Below are 17,669 nucleotides of genomic sequence, written 5' to 3'. Positions count from 1 at the left end.
GTGTAGTGGTTAGAGTGCTGGACTAGGACTGGATAGACCTGAGTTCAAATCCCCATTCAGCCATTATACTAGCTGGGTGACTCTGGGCCAGTCACTTCATTCTCAGCCTAACCTACTTCTCAGGGTTGTTGTGAGGAGAGACTTAAGTATGTAGTACACCGCTCTGGACTCCTTGGAAGAAGAGTGGGATATAAAATGTGTAAACAATAACAATAACAAACACACCCATGTCCTCCCCCCACCTTCTGGGACATTTTCCTAATCACAGGGGGCTGTTCATCTGAATTACTCCTCTACACACTCTAGAAATACTAGTTTGAACTAGTATTGGGACTGTGTGTAGTGCAATTTGAGAAAGTTACCCCGGTATGCCAGGAGAGGGAGGAAGACACAGCCATGGTGTGCACATGTCGTGATCACATGGAGTTGGGCCAGTGAATAAAGTATTGTCCAAACCAGCCCAATATTTAGTATTCTCACTATTACTACTGTTATTGCTTTGGGCATATTATTGCCCTTCCCATATATTCAGAGCTCTCATCCAGTGTCTATGGGAAGGGAAAAATCAAGTCATTAATTTGTTATTTTACTTGTACTTAATTATTTGATAATATTGCTATTAACATCAATATAATATTACTAATTTCCCCTTTTGATGAAAATTAAAAACACACACACCAGACTCAAATATTCTCACAGCTGAGCAATGCCACACTTGTTATTATGGGTATGCTAACAAGGTTCTTCTGTAATCATGATGTTACATATAAATCCCTGCAGAGCAAGGTTTCCTCAAGGCAGTATTTTTAAGATTAGCATTTGGATACCCTGTACCCCACCAGAAGTGGAACGTTGGTGTCATTTATCAAGCCTGCCACAAATACCACTGCAGAATGATTTGCACAGGAAGCTGCAATTAACAAGGGGGAAATCACTACCTTGGCCTTTAAAACTTGTGTAGGGTCACCATAAACCAAGATAAACAAACTGCTCCAATTTTATCTTTGTTGACATTCAGGAGAAATCCAGCTAAAGCACATCTGGATGCCCCCGAATTCAATGGGAGAGATTTAAGACCAAGCTTAACTGTCTGATATAAATCAGCCCTAGACTTTAGGGCCTAAAAGGGCTAAGTTCTGGTTCTGGCAGTATTTTATTTATATTCATAATTTCTACCTTCCCTTTCCATACTAAAACATGCACAAGGAGGCAGCTTACCATGAACCAAGAAAAACAATACAATACAATGGCTGACATGGAGACTAAAGCCATATTCATGCAAAGAACAAGGATGCACAGACGCAAGAAGGTGATACCGCTGGGTGGATGCTCAAAGGAAGAGAGCTGGTCTTATGGTAGCAAGCATGATTTGTCCCCTTAAACTAAGTAGGGTCTGCCCTGGTTGCATAAGAAAGGGAGACTAGAATTGTGAGCACTGTAAGATATTCCCCTCAGGGGATGGAGCTGCTCTGGGAAGAGCATCTAGGCTCCAAGTTCCTTCCCTGGCAGCATCTCCAAGACAGGGCTGAGAGAGATTCCTGCCTGCAACCTTGGAGAAGCTGCTGCCAGTCTGTGTAGACAATACTGAGCTAGATAGACCAATGGTCTGACTCAGTATATGGCAGCTTCCTATGTTCCTAAAGCTACACAGGCTCTTGTGGACTTGGTTAGCTTGTGCAGGCACTGAGCTGGCGCGACAAGAATAACAGACTGCTCTGCATCATTACCTGCAGCATATGTGGATGGTGGAGGAGGTTTCGCAGCAGGAGGCGTGCCACAGATTGCCCGTTGTACTGGTGCACCACTAGTCTGGAATGCCGTCTCCTGACTATGCAGAACTAGCTAGTGCAACACCCTTGCCCTAGTGTTACTTGTTTGCTCTAGCGCAGTGTTAGTCGGGAGAATGAATTCTCCAGTATTAAACAGTAAAAGACCCCCAAAACAAAACAAGACAAAAGTACAAAAGAAGCCACAAAAATACAGGCAACTCAGTAGTTATTCTTGCTGTCTATAGGGCCTCCAGGTACATAGAGGGCTCACAATCCAAAAGAGACACAAGGAGGGAAATAGAGGAAGGGGAGAGAAATGGATGCAGGGAAAGACTGGGGAAGAAGAGGCAAGTATTCCATGTACACTTACTTAGGTTTAGTTACAGCATAGTATGAGAACTGGAAGATAAAAAGTATAAAAGCAGCAGTTACATAAAACAAAGCAGGTGTTCCACTGATTCTATAAATTACACTTCAGAGGCCTGACCCCTACCCCCCACCCCGCCACAAGCAACAATTTCAGCTGCCATTTGAAAACAGCAAGACAGTCTGCCATATCTCCCTGGGTAGAGAGTTCCACAGTTAGGGCACACCACCACTAAAAGATTCTCCTCTCTGGTACTGACAGTAATGAATGCATTGCTTTGTATTCCTTGTATGGCTATTCCCTGTATAATACTTTGATGCCCTCTAATGGGCTGCAGTTAAAAAGCATCTGGAAGAATTGTTTGACCTTTTCCAGCCTCTTATAATGTCCAGGCAACTTCCTTTAGTGTGTGCCCCAGTCCAGCAGGTGGGTTGCATCATGTGCAGTGAAGACAATGTGCACACATGGAAATGTTGCTCCACCGCTTCAACTCCACTCCAGCTCCCACTGCTTACAAAGACAAAAGCCCCCACCCAGGCGGAAATATGCTTCTCTGTGTGAGAAAACATAAACTGTCTCTATTTTAAAACAACAACAACTGTGCAGGGTGCTAATGCAGGCAGGCAAAGAGGAAATCATTGCAGACTGCGGGTGAGTTGTTCTCCAATGAGATTAAGTGTTAATAGCTGTCAAAATACTGCCAGACACCCACTAAAATGTTAACTAATGTCAAAGATTGAGGGCTATTATGTCAGCCAACTGATATCAGCAGACATTGACTGCTACCAAAACGTGGCTGGATGTCAATTGCTGTCACTGAAGACAAAATAATCACCAAGGGTGACATCCAAACCTTTAGAAAGTGGCAGTCGGTGGGAGGAATCTTCTTCCATGAACAGAAGAAGAGCTTCACTCATCAAAGGATCATTGTGGAAGTGGGACTTCCTTCCATTTATGGAAGAAGCTTATGTCCGTGGAGGGGTCTGGATGCTCCTCCAAATGTCTTGCAGATATTTGATCTAGAGTCCCAAGTGAACAAATTTGCCATCAAACCTATTTGAGGATGTTTTGGGAAGTTCATTGTAGCAACCGTAATAAAAAAATTGTCTGTTGCTGCTTTCCCTGGACCAGATTTTATTTCCATGAGTTGACTGTACCATATGATTGACATGAGCAACATGATTATTTAAACGAGTTTTGTTAACATCTTCCTCTGTTTCTCTAGGTGACAAAAGGATTTTAACTTTTACAAAAGTAATTTGCAACCCCACAAAGGGTTCTAATACTCCTGGACATAGTTAGTTGATTTAAGCATTTACCTCAGAAGACAAATTAACCACACACACAGTAGTTCTTGAAGTACCAAGGTCACAATAATGGGCAGTCAGGCACTTGAGATCAAGAAGCATAAATCAGCAGGCTCTTTCAGGTGGGATTCATCTCTTTAAGAGAATCATTTTTATTATCTCAATTTCATTATGTTCTGATTCAGGTGCAGATAATTCTCAATACGAGTGAGATCATATCAAGTTTGGATTGGACAGAGGTGCAGAAGGTATTAGATCTCCTAGAGAAAAAATTACCCACTCATAATGAAGGGCATAAGAAAGGCAACGTGTCTTTGGAGAGACAGAGGTCGGCTTTCATTGATTATGTGGTCAAAGTGGCTGGTGGTGAGTGATGAAACAGAGGGGAAGAAAGGCAGGGAATTGATACAGCTGTAATGTTAGAAAGAGGCTTGTGTTATAGAATGAGACCTCCTTGGACAAAATTCAATAGACTGAAAGAGAGTTGGCCTGCCATTTAGCTCCCAGGGATAGTTGACAGTAACTACTCTCATGTGTAAGTATACTGCTGTGCCTTTTAATATTTTAACAATAGAAGAGTGGGGGGGGGGAATCCTGCATATTTCTAGGTTCTGTATTTAGATCTGATTTTTTTTTAAATGAAGAGGCTGCAAACTCTTCATCCAAAACGGATTGTAAAAGATGTGTACAGGATCAGGCCAGGTCCAGACCTCAAGAGGAGTCCATTAAATGTTGCAGAGAAGGGGAAGTTCCACCTGGTACAACCTTTCCTGTCACTGCAGCACTGTGCTGGTGAACCCATGCTGCCACTTTTGCCAGTCTGAAAGAGCCCTTTGGGGTGCTTTCTGGACTTGACATCTCTAGCAGTGTGCTAGCAGGAGAAAATTCAGAATGAAAGGGCAGCCTTGTTGCCAGGCACTCTCTTCAGGTGGCAAATCTGGGAGTGCAATAAAAGGCCAACATTTTCAGTTTCTTTTATTATTAAGGATTTTTTCCTCTCCTTCCAAACCCTGGAGGGCATTTGGGGTTTTGCCACTGACCATGGTTAGCATGATGTATGTACTGGCATTTTTGTGAATCATAGTTGAAGCAAAGCAGTTCACAAACACACTTCTAACCATGGTTGCTAGCTGCGGTTTGAGCTGTTTACTCTTGTTAGCAAAATGCTTGTGCACATAGAACACTAAAGAGAGCTTTAAAAAACCACGGCACTATCCATAACTTGACTAGGACCAGAGTGAGGAAGGCAGAGAGGGGAGGAGTGGTTAGGCTTGTCTGGAGTGCTCCCAAATGGGTAGCATTACATCTAGATTCAGCCAGATACCCTTTGTCAGTGAGAGGTGTCTGCTGCTCTACTCTGGTCCAGTGTCCATACAGAGGCATCATAGTTACCACAGGGTCCAGCTTTTGGATATTAGTGGCCAAGTTAATATTAAAAACATGTTTAATCTGTTTGATTGTGATCCAAAGTATATGTGTATGTGTGCTGAACGTCCAGAATCTTTTAATTACCAACAGTGCATTCTGCATCAAATTTAGAATTCAAGAGCATATATGAAATGTTCTGAATAGATATAACTACAAAATAAAGATTTTCTCCTTCCAGTGCTGTTTCTGAGAAACTGTATAACAGCTGCACTGTCTAGGTAATTCATTCCACATACTGGTGATATATTTATCTTAGGCCTAGTGAGTAATTGTCAAATACAACACACTTTCCTTTAGGGCACGATCAGGACCTTTGCTACAGCAATGGCTTACGATATGAGTGGCAACTGCTAATATATAGCTGAGGTCAGCAATATCTGCTAGTGTCATACCACATTGGCTCTGGTGTCATTTCACACCCATTTACTAAGTTAGCTGAGATCAGAACAATTAATTTGGATTCTTAGCCACCTAATGGTGCAGTGGGGAAATGGCTTGACTACCAAGCCAGAGGTTGCCGGTTCAAATCCCAGCTGGGGAAACACCTACAGGTGAAACTCGGAAAATTAGAATATTGTGCAAAAGTCCATTAATTTCAGTAATGCAAATTAAAAGGTGAAACTGATATATGAGACAGACGCATTACATGCAAAGCAAGATAAGTCAAGCCTTAATTTGTTATAATTGTGATTATCATGGCGTACAGCTCATGAGAACCCCAAATCCACAATCTCAGAAAATTAGAATATTTCATGGAACCAAGAAGACAAGGATTGAAGAAAAGAACAATATCGGACCTCTGAAAAGTATAAGCATGCATATGTATTCAGTAATTGGTTTGGGCCCCTTTTGCAGCAATTACTGCCTCAATGCAGCATGGCATGGATGCTATCAGCCTGTGGCACTGATGAAGTATTATGGAAGACCAGGATGCTTCATTAGCGGCCTTCAGCAATTCTGCATTGTTTGGTCTCATGTCTCTCATCCTTCTCTTGGCAATGCCCCATAGATTCTCTATGGGGTCAGGTCAGGCGAGTTTGCTGGCCAGTCAAGCACAGTACACTGTATACTTTTCAGAGGTCCGATATTGTTCTTTTCTTCAATCCTTGTCTTCTTGTTTCCATGTAATATTCTAATTTTCTGGGATTGTGGATTTGGGGTTTTCATGAGCTGTACGCCATGATCATCACAATTATAACAAATTAAGGCTTGACTTATCTCGCTTTGCATGTAATGCGTCTGTCTCATATATCAGTTTCACCTTTTAATTTGCATTACTGAAATTAATGGACTTTTGCACGATATTCTAATTTTCCGAGTTTCACCTGTATATCGGGCAACAGCACTATAGGAAGATGCTTAAAGGCATCATACTATGCGGGAGATGGCGGTGGTAAACCCCTCCTGTATTCTACCAAAGAAAACCACAGGGCTGTGTGGTCACCAGGAGTTGACACTGACTCGAAAGCACACTTTACCTTTACCTTTATGTTCCATCTTAATGCGCGTTAATGTTTAAATTTTACTGTTTCATCTATAGTGGCCCTGTACAACTTGTTTGCTTGGCAATCCCTCAGGGTTCCCCGCCCCCTGTTCCAGGGGCAAATTGGATGCTATACACAAGCATAGGGGGCAAAGTAGAAGTTACATACACTCATTGATTGGGGGGAAATTAGATGTTATTTGCACATGCATGTAACATTGCCCAAATAGTCTTTCTGTAAAAGCCTTTACTTTAAAAAAAATCATACAATTGTTTTAACATGTTGTAATCTACCCTCATAGAATTTTTTTTTTTTGGAAGGGCACAGTATGAACACACGGAATAAGAAACAGAAGTAACTTGTGGGGGGCAGTTGGGGGTGGAGTAATGGCAGGGAGGAGGGAATGCTTAGCACCATTGACTGCTTATGTGCCATCAATGTGTAGTACTGTCTAGTTCAGGCTTTTGGATCTGTTGCCAGAAAAACAATAGGCAAGCTCAATCTTTTCCCCATTTTTTAAAAGCGCGACACCTTAGATGGACAGAAAGTTTGTATACTGGGCCCCACCAAGGGCTCCACCATCAACCACCAGATGACTGGGCTCTTCCTTCTGGCTCCACTCCCTCTGTTATCTGTGCCATGAATCGTAGGGTGTTTGCCCTCAGGCCTCACTGAGAAGCTACTAGAATGTTTGCTTTCAGAATTTGGTAACCCTGAAATTTGATAGAACTTTATCAGTTGACTGAAATAATTTCAGACAAAGCAAGTCAGTGCATCAGAAGCTCTTCAAAAGACCTGACTATCCTTTCTTGTCACAAAGGTGCCACATTTTATTGAAAATGAAATTGTGCCTTCAGACTGTTGAAGCGGTGGGGCTAGGGAAAATAAATCTTGGCAATGTGACATTCTCAGCAAAGTCTTCCTGAAAAAGGAAACGTTGTGCCATCAAGTCAGTGTCAACTCCTGGTGACCACAAAGCCCTGTGATTTTCTTGGTAGAATACAGGAGGGGTTTACCATTGCCTCCTCCCACACAGTATAAGATGATGCTTTTCAGCACCTTCCTATATCACCACTGCCTGATATAGGAGTTTCCCATATTCTGAGAAAAACACCAGCGGGGATTGAAATCAACAGCCTCCTGCTCTCTAGGCAGGTTGCTTCCCCGCTGTGCCATTAGGTGGCTCAAAAGTCTTCCTAGTTATTCTATTTCGGAAGTGCCTGTCCCATCAGGACTAAAGAAGCGCACATGCCGAGCAAAAAGGTTGCCCAATGAAGGAGGTGAAATGATTTCAGCACAAGCCATATGTAGCTCTGATTTTTGCCCATTATCCATATGCAGCTTGTCAGCAGTCTTAGTTGATGAAAGTCTATCTGAGTTGCATGTCTTCTTTGGGCCCTCCTGCACACTTCTTTCTGTTGGGTAAGTTCTCTCTCTCTTTATTGCTGTTAATCACATGTTTGCCTTATTGTGCCACGAAGATGGACACAGAAAGAGGATCTTAATTACCGGTATTTATATTGGTATGTTGAATGTATTGTGGTACCAAACACGATCTTTCACTACACACCAAAATGAGACACTGAAAAATAAAAATTATTGAAAGATGCACACACATACACACAAAAGTTAGATGAGGGGGGAAAAAACTGATAAACTGTATATTGAAAGGGGGGACGACGACTTAAAAAGCACAATAGAGAATTAACATCATCTAAATGTATTGAATGAATTAGGTATTGTTTCTTTTAACCTCATAGTATACAACACCCAGCAATGCATATGGCTGGGCAGCATCTGTACTTTAGAATTCCACTACATGATAACTATGCTTCATCTCTCTATAAACCAGACATCCATCTGCTTTCCCTGTCTAATCGTTATAATATTGATTAGTTTAATCATGCAGACTATGTTCCAAACTCTTGACAGCTGGTCTGTTGTGAACTAACCTCTAACTTAATTGTATTGTTAGAGATTTTAAATCAATCTACATGTTGTAATTTTACTGATATATTTTTAAGTCTATGGTATCTGCCAGATATGACAATCATTCTACAAATATGTATAGCTTCTGAAATACGCAAGCCTTGAAAATGGGAATGTGTCTCCTTTCTAACATATTGCTCTACTGATGTGTTTGTGTGTATAGAATCAATGTATCTTATAAAATGTTGTAGTTAGGTGAACTATTGATCTACGTTTAAGCCTTAATTAATTTCAGACTGTTATGGTAGCATTTGGACTGACACATATTGAAGCGTGTTTCATTTAGGATTGCCTAGAGACTGATTTCTTTTTTTAATAGAGCAACTCAAAAACCAACCAAGTCCGCATACTTACACTCAAACTGGCCTACAGAATGAAACTGGTCTGATGAGCTGCCTTGATTTTAAAGGACTAATCAGTTAATTACACAATGAAATCTTATAGAACCTTAATAGAGTGGCATTATGATAATGTTTAATAACAGGAAGTAACAGAACAGCTGCTCTTCTAAATAGTACAGAGCTTTATTATTTGAAAAGTCCTCTTAGATTCATTTAAGCTGAAGCAAAATTGCCATGGCATCTTAGTTGTGACATGGGACTACAAATGGAACTCCATGCAAACAGCTGCTTCCACGGTCTGCCGTTCTGGAGAAAATAATACATGTAAAGGAAATGACCAGGGGCTCTTTCACTAATGCTGAAGATTCTCAGGAAGTCCCTCCTTGCATGGAGTTCTCTGTGCACATTTGAGCTCCCGCCCAGCCCCCAATGTGCATCACTGAAGCATTGGGCCACAGCTGCTTTCTCTATAAAGAGAGGTACATCCACTGTCTGCTAAAACCATATCATGAGTGAATCCTCTTTCATAAGGATAGCACCGATTAACTTCAGATTAAGTACATACCATTTGTCAGTGTCATTTTGATGCTAAGCATTTGTGCTGATGTATCTGCTTGTGATGCCAACATAGAGGCCCTTTGATGGCGTCTGGTTGTTTTTGTGTCATGACATGAATGAATGGAGGGCCCCATCCTGAAAACCTATGCACTGATCCAAGAAAGTGTTTTCAAAACACCATTTATCTCTGAGTTATGCTTTATCACACAAGTTGATTACTCCGTGCTTTCCGTCCAAACACTGCTTTAACTGATGAGACCAGTAAATTCTAGGAAATTAAAATCTGGTACTGTTTTTACAAAAAGCAAGAAATATGAGTATACAATTCAGCCATCTTTGGGTGGAACTAAAGTGGACTGAACACTGACACAGAATTATGAAAGGCTGCATAAGAGGGGAACTATTCAGGCTGCTTGTTTTGAATTGAAATAATTATGTGGCTAAACTAATACCTTTAAATAGTTTCTGTCAAACATTAGGTCATTAGCCAGTCAAAACCAAAAGGTTCAGTCTTTTCAGTTGAAACCAAGAAGACTGAAAAGTGCTGAGTTTATGGTTTGATCTTAATGTAATAATTAAGAGAGCCAGCGTGGTGTAGTGGTTAGAGTGCTGGACTAGGACCGGAGAGACCCGAGTTCAAATCCTCATTCAGCCATGAGACTTGCTGGGTGACTCTGGGCCAGTCACTTCTCTCTCAGCCTAACCTACTTCACGGAGTTGTTGTGAAAGAGAAACTAAAGTATGTAGTACACCACTCTGGGCTCCTTGGAGGAAGAGAGGGATATACATGTAATAATAATAATTGTTACAAGAGTGATACAGATTAAAAACTTAGATTAAAACATTTAAATATTGCTATTATAAATATCACATTAAACAAAATTGGCCTTAGTCAAATTAATATTCTTTACAAAAAAACAAGAAATATGAGTATACAATTCAGCCATCTGTGTTAGTCACAACACAAAGCCAGTGAGGATAATTTTTTAAAATCTGATTAACCAATGCAGAAGCACAACCATTAGAGCTTCCTAGAATGCTTCCTCAGGCTGGATGTTCAAAAGGGGATGCTTATAAAGATGTCAGAATGTGAATCCAACTCTGTTGTGTCTGCATAAATGAAGGAAATGAGCTGAAGTCGGGTAAACACTTGATTAATGAGGTTACCAAGAGGTCATGGCTAACGTTTCGAGGTTTCAAGTTACATGCAAGCTCTCTCTGGGGACAGAGCAGTAAAAGGAGGGGTGTGTATGTGTGTGTGTATGCACATACATATTCACTCTGGAAATATATATAACCAATAGTCATGCATTCTTGTTTCCCTAACACTATTCACATCTATAAGGATCCTTCAAAAGCAGGAATGGGCCAATGGATGAGGAGTATGAAATATCAATATGAGTGGTTCAGTTTTAAAACTATGTATTTATTATCCTAGAATCCATACTGAAAATGTCAATGTTTCACACAAAATTTCTGCCAGTGTGCCAGGTTTTTCCATTGTACAACAAGGGAGGAGGGATTTCCAGCTATGATCCTCCTTCCCTCTGTCCCCACTTGTGCCTCATAGGGACATAGGAAGCTGCCGTATAGGAGTCAAGACTATTCAAGACTATTCGTGGTCCATCATCTAGCTCAGTATTGTCTGACTAGCAGCAGCAATCCAAAGTTGCAGGCAGGAAACTTTCCCAGCCTACCTGGAGATGCTAGGGATTGAAATTGGGACCTTCTGCTTGCAAAGCACATGCTCTACCACTGAGCTATGGCCCCATTCCCTGGACTGCATCCCTGAGAGTTGGGGGACTTTTAGGGAGATCATTTTGGGAGGCACAGGTGACTGCAGAGAGGAGGAAGAATAGAAAATTGCCCCTCTTCCTTTGTGCAACAGAAAAATAGGGCACATCTGTGGAAGGTTAGTCTGGATAGGATATCTGACTCCGTGTTTAAATAGTAATTTAACAGTTGTTTTAATCTGGAAATGCTATAATTAACCTTTCAGTACAATAACTTTAAATTCAGGGAGCAACACTGAAAGCATGAAAAAAGCAGAGCAAACAATAGGTGAAAAATTATATAGTAGTACTAGTAATCAATGCAAACAATACAATCAACGGTACTTTTGTTGCAAAATTCCTACCTTAAATGTCACGTCTTTGCCACTTCAAAATGCCAAGCTCTTCAAATTGGCACACCTCAGTAGTCAGCATATTTCATAATTTTGGTGGCCCCTACAGAGGATAGCCACTGGTAGTCATCACCAATTTGATGGATAGTCATCCATCAAGGGTTTCTGTGCCAGATCTCTTTTATTTATTTATTATTTATTTACAATGTTTATGCCCTGCCCCTCCAGTACATTACTGTTTGGGGCAGCTCACAACATTTATAACATAGTTACAATATATAAAAAAGACTAATAAAATTAACCAAATTAAACAAGTTAAAAATCCAAGCTAAAACCACAATCAGAATTAGCTTTTCAAATTTAAAATTAAATTATTTAAAAAACTAAAAACTAAGAATTATGAAAACTAAAGACTAAAGAACCTACCAGATATAAGCAACAAGTGAAACATTAAAAAGCCTCATTTTTAAAAAGCCTCAAAATAAGAAACATTAAAAAAATGTGTTTTTGTTGTTTTTTAGGAACATCGAAAGAGGGAGCATGGCAAAGCTCTTCAGGGAGGGCATTCCAAAGCTGAGGGGCCACAACTAAAAAGGCCCTGTCTCTAGTCCCTGCCAACTGGATAGTTGTTAGTGGCAGAACCATGAGCTGGGCCTGAGATGATGATTGGAAGGCCCTGGCAGGTTCATACCGTCCGACAGATACCCTGGCCCCAAGCTGTGTAGGGCTTTAAAGGACAAGACCAGTACTTTGAATCTAGCCTGGAAGCCTATAACCAATGAAGCTGCTGCAGAACGGGTGTGATACTCATGAAATTACTTGTACCCATGAGCATCCTTAAGGCAGCATTCTGAATCAGCTGAAGCTTCCAAACCATCTTCAAGGGCAGCCCCACGTAGAGTGCATTACAGTAGTCCAATCTGGATGTTACCAAAGCATGAGTGACTGAGGCCAGGTCTAACTTCTCCAAGTAGGGTCGCAGCTGGTGCACCAGCCATAGCTGGTAAAAGGCACTTCTGCCCTCTTTTATAACTGCTTCCCTCAAAAGATTACTAGATGGAATACAACAATCTTTAACAGTGAGGCAGAATGTATAGGAGCTGATGCTCCCTCAAATATGTGACTTCTACATTAGTTATGTATCATTTCCAGAACTTTTACTGTGCATTTTGTAAACCCATCAGTTATTCATAGTGGCCGATATGACAGGCTGTGGTTGGTTGATGCAATCTGAGTTACCTTGAGGCAGGAAGACTTCAGAGTAGTTGTCCTGTAGGCTTAATGGGCAGGGCAGCATGCAGGGAGGGGTATCAGGAAGTGATTTTCACTTCTCTCGCCTCCCTGCAAAAGTGCTGTTGCTGGCAGAATTATGTCCTGGGCATATTCAGAATTATGTGAGGGCATATTTCTCCCATCTCCTGCAAAAGTGTCGTTCATTGCCAGAAATGTAAGTGAGGGCTGCACAGCTCTCACAGACCTATTTCTTGTAACAAACAGTGCTTTTGTGAGGAGGGGAAATAAGCAAAAATCACTTCCTGTTCTTCCTCTCTGTGTGCTGACCTTCCCATCAAGCTCGAAGGACAACTACTCTGAAGGCTCCCTTCCTTGATGCAGCTCTGACTGCATCAATGAGTCACGGCCCATCACATCAGCTAGTATGTGCAAAGGAGTAGGAGGCAAATGCAGATTAATGGCATTAATACTGATTGGTATTAACTATGACCTGAACTTCTTTTTAGGTATATCTGCTCAATAAGTCAAATGATGAAGATTTCAGTTCTTGTTTCTCTGATGAGTCTCTCTGGTGTTTCACTGTGTCAGGATTCACTAAATCTTGCAGGTATGTGGACCCTAACCATTGAACTCTAGCTTTTGTCTGGGTGAAATGGAACATCCTTTTCACTGACCTCATGGGAGGGCCCAGTTTCCACCCACCTGCACCACAAAATCTGACCGTATACTTAAGAAGACTTGTGCTTTTGAGATTTCTGCTGATGCAAAATGGGAAGATTAAAGGCAATTTGTATTATTTTTTGTCCCGAACACTTGGCATTTATATAGTACTTTTAGTGGCCCATGCCACCCTGAGTGGCACAGTGGGGAAATGCTTGACCAACAAGCAGAAGGTTGCCAGTTCAAATCACTGCTGCTACTATATTGGGCAGCAGCGATATAGGAAGATGCTGAAAGGCATCATCTCATACTGCGTGGGAGGAGGCAATCATCAGCTCCTCCTGTATTCTGCCAAAGAAAACCACAGGGCCCTGTGGGTGCTAGGAGTCGAAATTGATTTGATGGCATACTTTATCTTTAGCGGGCCCCATGTTTAAATAACCCAAGGTCCAAGAGTTGTCTCACAGCACAACATGCGGGAAGGGGGATGAGGATGCAAGGTTAGCATTACCAACAGTCCCACATTATGCAGGACATCCTATATTGTGGGGGGGGGGAAGTGTTTCTCCCACTTGGGACACAGGTTGTCCTGTGTTTTTAGCACTATAATAATAATAATAATAATAATAATAATAATTATTATTATTATTATTATTATTATTATTATTAAAAAAACAAACCAGTCAATAACACCTGTCTGACTGTGTAAACAAGAAATAATAATAATAATAATAATAATATTAATTATTATTATTATTAACTTTTAAAAGTGCTGCTGAGCGGCGGTGGCGTGGGACAGCGGTGAGAGCTCTCCGGTCTCCCAAATGATGAATGGCTGCTGCTAGGGGCTGGGCTGGGGGCCTCGCTGCACATTTCACGCTTTCTTCTCAAGGAAGCGAAGGAGGTAGGTCCTCAGAATGTTTCAAGCAGTGGGGAGGAAGAAGCAGCCTTTCTCTATTATTGAGGGCAATAAAAAGGGAGGGGGAGAAGATCAGCAGTCTTCTTCTACTGTTGTCCCCCCACCTGAGCTCAGCAGCTGAGGGAGGGAGTCTGTGGAGCAGATAAGGCAGCCATCGAAAGACTGCCTTCCTCTAGCTCCGCCTTCCTCCATATGAGGGAGACAGGCCGATTTTAGGCTTCTGCCCAGGCGCACACATTGGAGGTGGTGGGTTCTCCAACCCCACTCCCCTGCTGGCCTCCGAAATGCCAGTCTGGGCTAGTTCAGGCCTGTACACATACACAGAGGCCCTAGAGGCTGTTTGCGTCACCACGCAAATTGCATGGTGACGTGAAGGGCCTCTGCACATGCTCCGAGGGCACACTAAGGGCCTCTACGTGTGTGCAGGGGCCTGAACCGGACCACAGCCGGCCTGGACTGCCGTTTGGAAGACTGGTGGTGGGGTTGGAAGAGTCCCTGCCGCCACCGCCAATGTGTCCACTGCCGCTGCCAAGGGCGGCTGTGCTGGGGTTGAGAAGGGCTAGTTGTTCTTTCCAGTGAAGGGTGCCTCTTTGTTCAGTTAACCGGACAAAGAGCCCTGCTCAAAGAGCCCTGCCCCCCTGGGACATAGAGCCTCAGCTGACAGATCCATGCATTATTTATTTGTTTGTTTGTTTGTTAAATGTATATACTGCCTTTCATTAAAAACAAAAGTGGCTGTGTGCTTGTAGACCTGCTGAACAGTTGGTCCACTCAGCATTATTAGTTCTGACACATTGTTCACCTGCCAGGTTAGGACATGGCAAAGGGAGGAACCCAGAGCAAGATCTGCTGGCCCTTTAACCCCAACACTGTCAGAACTGGTTGCATTGACCATCTGTGGAGGGGTGCTTGGCCTAGATGAAAAAAACAACAGACAGTTATTTACGGCTCCCAATGTGTTTTGATTTTGAACGCTCTTTTTCAAAGGAATTTATTTCTTTGAGATCATCAGGAGATCATTGAGATCACCAGGAGAGGTCCATCTGCATTTGCCACCGGCTCGACTGGTGGCTGCTCAGGGACGGGCCTTCTCTGTTGCTGCCCCGAGGCTTTGGAATGCGCTCCCTAGTGAAATAAGAGCCTCCCCATCTCTGACAGCTTTTAAAAAGTCTTTAAAGACGCATCTCTTCACCCAGGCTTTTAAACGATACTGTTTTGATTGTTTTTAATGTTGTTTTAGAGCATTCTTTTAATTTTTTTAAATTGTTGTGTTTTAAATTTCTTGTTTTGTTTTTAACCATGTTTTAATGTTGTTTTTATCTGTTGTAAACCGCCCAGAGACATAAGTTTTGGGCGGTATATAAATGCGTTAAATAAATAAATAATTTAGAAATATTACGATGCAATTCAAAAATCTCAGAGGTTTTTGAGCTTGCATGAAATCCTGAGTTGCTCCTTAAGATTTCTAAATTCCTTGAAAAAGATTTTTTAAAATTAACACATTGGGAACAACAAATAAAACACACAATCCTACTAGTTGCCTTTAATACTTTTAAAAGTTTATATGCTTCTGCAGCTGTCACGGACTTTTTTCTTCTTCTTGATGCATGCATGGACTCAATCCAGCAAGAATCACAGCCCACAGAGGCCTGGATGCTGGGTACAGATTGTTGTTGTTTTGCTGGTGCAGGATGCAGTGGGTCCAGGAGGGCAAAGTTTCCAGCAGAGAAGTGGCAGGTGGCAGGAGATTGTTTAATCTAGACATGTAAAATAATATTCTCTGATACATTTAATAGAATGGGTAGAATTCGAAAATAGAATTTGCTGAAATATTATCTCCTCTGCTAAATAATGCAGGAGAATATTCTTTTACAAGTCTAGTTTAACTCAATTTTCATGAGCTAGTCTGGGAGAGGAGAGCTGGTCTTGTTGTAGCAAACATGACTTGTCCCCTGAGCTAAGCAGGGTCCATCCTGGTTGCTTATGAATGGGAGACTTGGTGTGTGAACACTGTCAGATATTCCCCTTAGGGGATGGAGCCCGCTCTGAGAAAAAGAGAAGCCTCCAAGTTCCCTCTCTGGAATCTCCAAGATAGGGCTGAGAGAGATTCCTGCCTGCAACCTTGGAGAAGCTACTGCTAGTCTGTGTAGACAATACTGAGCTAGATAGGCCAATGGTCTGACTTGGTATACAGCAGCTCCCTATGTTCCCCACCAATTATAGTATACCAACCATTTCCTCTCATGCTTCCATTGCTAACATGGGTTTAGAACCTGAGCTGGGGGAAAAGCTTTGGGTGGAGGGATAGAGTTGGAGGTGGAAAGTTCAAGTGAGGTGCCCTGCTTTGTAAAGGGGAATCAGTGGCTGGGCTTTGATGATATTTGAATGCATTGGAGGAAGAATGTGTAGTTCTGCCTTTAAGCAACCAGACGAGTCTTGGGGTTCACTGCTCTCCTTGCTTTCCCTTAGGTCAGTAAGGTAAAGGTAAAGTTGTGCCATCGAGTCAGTGTTGACTCCCGGAAACCACAGAGCCCTGTGGTTGTCTTTGGTAGAATACAGGAGGGGTTTACCATTGCCATCTCCCATGCAGAATGAGATGATGCCTTTCAGCATCTTTCTATATCACTGGTGCCCGATACAGGTGTCCCCCATAGTCTGGGAAACATACCAGTGGGGATCTGAACCAGCAACCTCTGGCTTGCTAGCCAAGTCAGTAATCTTTCCTATTTTTGAAGAGGAACCACTTTGGTCAATCCCCCTGCCCCCACAAAAAACCCTTCAGTATGAAAGCCATTTCTCACTGTGCTGATCTCCATGCAGCACTGTGTTTCCCACCAGCATCAGGGGTCCTGTTTAAGAGAACCGAATTCTCTAAAGTGCCCGCACCACCTTGATAAGCATGCACAGAGTGCTGGGAAGTGTAGTCCTTCCCAGTGTTTTCCCCAAAGAGCTCAACAGAAAAAGCACTGGGAAGGACTACACTTCCCAGCACTCTATGCTTGCCTTCCAAGATGGTGCTGGCATTTTTCTGAAAGGAGCCCCACAGGTACTGGATAAAGTACAGCCCTGTGCAGTGAGAATGGTTGCTTCTTCACGGTGCCAGGGGAGCTGTGTGGTGTATTTGACTTTGGCTGAAACTTTGCATAGGCCGAATAAGCAATTAGGGATTAATGGGAACCGCCCCCCTGGCTCCTGGGCCTTGCAAAGAAGAATACTCCCTTAGGTCATTAAATCTCGGAAGACACCGCAGAACTTGCAAATATTATGAAAGGTTCCTAACGTCCAAAAGGTTATGAAGATGAGGCGTTACCTACACTTTTAATTATATCAGGTTTTTCTGCTGGAATCTCACTGAATTGTCTCCTCATTCAGATGGACAGTGTTCTTGGCTCTACACTCAGCCTTTCCTGGATCACATTATTGCTTTAAAAGATCAGTCCTCCCCATGCTTATCATGTTAAGCAGTTCTCTTTGAGCAAAAGGGAAAGC

Source organism: Hemicordylus capensis, chromosome 1 (assembly GCF_027244095.1).
Source record: "Hemicordylus capensis ecotype Gifberg chromosome 1, rHemCap1.1.pri, whole genome shotgun sequence".
Taxonomy (NCBI): Eukaryota; Metazoa; Chordata; class Lepidosauria; order Squamata; family Cordylidae; genus Hemicordylus; species Hemicordylus capensis.
This window is presented reverse-complemented; position numbering follows the sequence as displayed.